The sequence below is a fragment of the Piliocolobus tephrosceles genome, chromosome 4 (assembly GCF_002776525.5).
Source record: "Piliocolobus tephrosceles isolate RC106 chromosome 4, ASM277652v3, whole genome shotgun sequence".
Classification (NCBI taxonomy): domain Eukaryota; kingdom Metazoa; phylum Chordata; class Mammalia; order Primates; family Cercopithecidae; genus Piliocolobus; species Piliocolobus tephrosceles.
The window spans coordinates 53,988,367-53,991,874 of record NC_045437.1 but is presented as its reverse complement, the minus strand read 5'-3'; the positions used below and the strand labels follow the sequence as shown (position 1 = coordinate 53,991,874).

General features: G+C 44.4%; 1 long non-coding RNA gene across 1 annotated transcript in view; it reads left to right on the top strand.

The window, feature by feature from the left end:
- The window catches only part of LOC111541586, a 32,644-nt gene extending 30,422 nt beyond the window's left edge, over nt 1-2,222 (top strand). The window contains exon 2 of the long non-coding RNA XR_002731312.1: nt 1,678-2,222. This is a non-coding gene — a long non-coding RNA (uncharacterized LOC111541586). The remainder of the gene's footprint in view (nt 1-1,677) is intronic.
- The last annotated feature ends 1,286 nt before the right edge of the window (nt 2,223-3,508 follow it).

The window sequence follows — 3,508 nt, the reverse complement described above, 5'->3', positions numbered from 1 at the left end:
TCCTTCCTTCCTTCCTTCCTTCCTTCCTTCCTTCCTTCCTTCCTTCCACAGAGTCTTGCTGTGTCGCCCAGGCTGGAGTGCAGTCGTGCAATCTTGGCTCACTGTAGCCTTGACTTCCTGGGCTCCAGCAGTCCCCCTACCTCATCCTCCTGTGTAGCTGGAACTGTGGGTGCACACTGCCACATCCGGCTAATTTCTCTTATTTATTTATTTATTTATTTATTTATTTATTTATTTATTTATTTATTTTTTGTAGAGACGAAGTTTCGCCATGTTTCTCAGGCTGGTCTTGAGCTCCTGGGCTCAAGCCATCTGCCTCCCTCAGCCTCCCAAAGTGCTAGACATGAGCCACCGCACCTGGCCTAGATTTGATATTCTTTCTGTAAACTGTTTCCACTCTAACATTCTATGATTTTCTTCTATCAAAATCTGCTCTCAAATCTTTTATTCAGACTCAGGCATAAATAACAGATGATAAATCTGTAGCCTCCCCAGTCCCCTGGTAGCTAAATTTTAAAGAGTTAAAGACATACTGAGGATATAATTTGCTAGCTTCTGGTGTGAGGCATTTTAGCCTATGGTTGGAGTGAGCCTGGGAAGGTCCAGAGCCCTTTCCCCTGCCTTGTGGACACAGCGGCTTTCTTTCCCCCATGAAGCTCAGAGCCCTTTGCTTTCCTGGCACAAGGAAAAATTCTGCAAGAATAATGTATTTGTTGTTAAATCCACTCTTCCGGCAAAGGCTGTCATTGCTTCCCATGGAACATCTTTGCATCACAAAAGCATCAGCCTCCTTTTAAAATGAATGAATGAATGGACCAAAATGTCAATGCTTTCATTTCTTTTGATCAAAAGCCATGCTTACAGTAATAAAAGACAAACCAGGGTAACTGAGTATACATGAAAGAGAAAGGAAGTACCTAGTAAAGCTTACATTATAAAAGCTCCTTTGGCTGACAGATATGCCTGTCTGGATACGAAATTGCCATTTCAGAGCCATACAATTTATGTAAACAGTAGCCACTAACACATTTTATCTTGGTCATGTGCCCAATCTGAAAAGAAAAAACTTGAGATTCTCCTTGAGAAGAACTTCCTGCTGGAGCTTTCTGGAGGATTTCGCATGAGACTGCACATGCGGCCACCTCTTTAGGTGGTGGACACTTTAGATGTAATCATCATGACCACTATCTGAGCGCCCCTGGAGTCTGGGCTCAGGACCCCCTCCCTAGCCCCTCGGGCTTGCTGCCACCTCCTGAACAATGAGTCTGACAGCTGTCTCCATGCAGTCTTGCAGCATCCAGCTTGACTGGGAATGATTAGCCCATCCTGACGAAGCTCTTCCCCCACTGAGACACGCTGGCAGTGCTTTCCTTTGGAGACAGCCCGTGTATGCTCCTGGCGTGGCATTTGCTGTTCTCGTAGATGTCTGGGGAGCTTGGCCAGAACCATCCAGGCCAGCAGTTTACAGCAGCGCTTCAGAACAGATGTGTGGTTTTTTGGGAACTGGGGGGATGGGAGGGGGGTTAGGGGTTGTCTATACTTAGTATAATTCCATGCAGGGGTGAGAAAACAGTAGGTGGAGTGAGGAGGTTGGGAAAGAAGTGGGATAAAGATGAATCCCAAGCAGTGAGAGTGTCTGGGGCTCTCTCACTGCTCTCACTGTTCACACCCTCACAGGCCTTCAGAGGACCTGCTAGAGTCAGCTTCACTGCAGTTTCCCAGTGGCCCTTTGACAGTCTACAAACCAGCTGGAAAGCAAAGACCACCATCAAGAAAAGGCCCTGAGCAGCAAACAGAGCCCCACCATCCATACAGAGGTCAGCCTGAAGGAAAGCTACAGCCAGAGGCTCCAGCTACCGGGTCTCAGAGCTACAGGCACTTTTACACAGGGGCAGACAGAGATAAGGTGGGAGCTGATGTATTATGCCTGGAAGGTACCAAGGAAATGATAATGGATGTTTCTATTTGACACTTTGTTGTGTTTTTCTTTTTAAAAGATTTGAAATCATTCGGGACAATTTCTTATTTCTAGCAACAGAGTGATCTGAACCACTGATTTGCTTGGAAATCAAGAGATTCTGTTTATGGATCTGTACTTTGGTCTAACAACTCTGTTTCACACTATGGGCGGGCTTTAGCAGTGTAGTTTCCAGATAGTATCTGAAATTAAAAAAAAAAAAGGGAGCAGGGGGAGAGAGAAAATAATTTGGGAGTAATCTGAGCCTCTCGTAAACAGATAAGATCCAAGAAACCTCAGTCCCAAATGACATGAAGAGCAACTTGTACATTCATTTACTGACTCCAAAATGGTCTCATTCTTACTGAATCGGTTTTTGTGCTGTTTCTTTTAAAACCTAACCCCCTTAACTGTTAGCAGCGTATTTTTAAACAACATTAGAGTGCCCTTTTCTAATTGGTAAAAAGCAATCATCATGAGGATGAGTCACACTCCAGGACCCAGACATCCCCTCAGTGTCCAGTTTCCTCCAGAAACACTTAGGTACGAAAGTGGGTCAGAAGTGCCCATCATCCCAGGCATATTCCTTCTTGAATGTTTAAACCAACATTGTTTTGTACTTATAAGGAATTGTTATACTAATCATTTTTTTGCCAAATTGGCCATAATATAATCCACCTACCACTGACCAACTACAGAAGAAAAATTAAACAAAAGTTTTGCTGTTGTTATCCTTTTTTTTCCTAGGGGTTGAGCTTCTGAAGCCAGGAGGTCACTTGGATTATGTATACAACCTTGGTAATTGCATTCCTACATTCTACAAAATGCCACAGCACTCACTACAGTCCAAAATAGCTGTTGCAAACAATGACAATTACTGCCCAGACATTTTCAAACACAGCAGGTTACTGGCTGAAGCTGTGATGGAAACCCTAAAAAATATATAAATATTTTGAAATGCTCTGTAAATCAAACTGATGCCCCAGACACAGAGTGGATTGTCTCGAAGCAAACTGAAGTCATTTGGAGGCTGTGAGGCTTTGTTGAAGGGTGTTAGAAAATGTTGAGCTTGTTAATATTAGGCCCAAATGTCATAATTAAATGATTTTTAAGTTTTCTTTCTCTCCAGAAATAGAGATCTCAGTTTTGTCTGATCACCCTCACTCTATAAAGGCCCCTACTCCGTTGGAAAAAAGATGGCAAACCCTTGAATTTCCCCACTACTTTCATATGTTCAGTAATTCCAGCATCCGATGAGTGCTATTGGGTGACTTTGAGAAGTGTTTATGGAAGGGAGATCTGAGGCCACTGCCTGTGGCGATCTGAGAGGCCTTGAGGATAAGCAGTCGGGGCCAGAGAGCAGCAATAATGGCTGCCAAGGGGCCAGAGCCACAAGGAATTTTGCTTAAACATTCCAGCAGCTTCTGCCCCTCTGGGCCAGCCTGTGGAGGTTCAGCTTGCAGAGTCAGGGGGCTTTCTGTCTGTTCGGGCTGATTTTCCCCTGGTGACTTTTGGAGGGAGGCTTCTGTGTCTATTGGGGTTGAAGGGTAA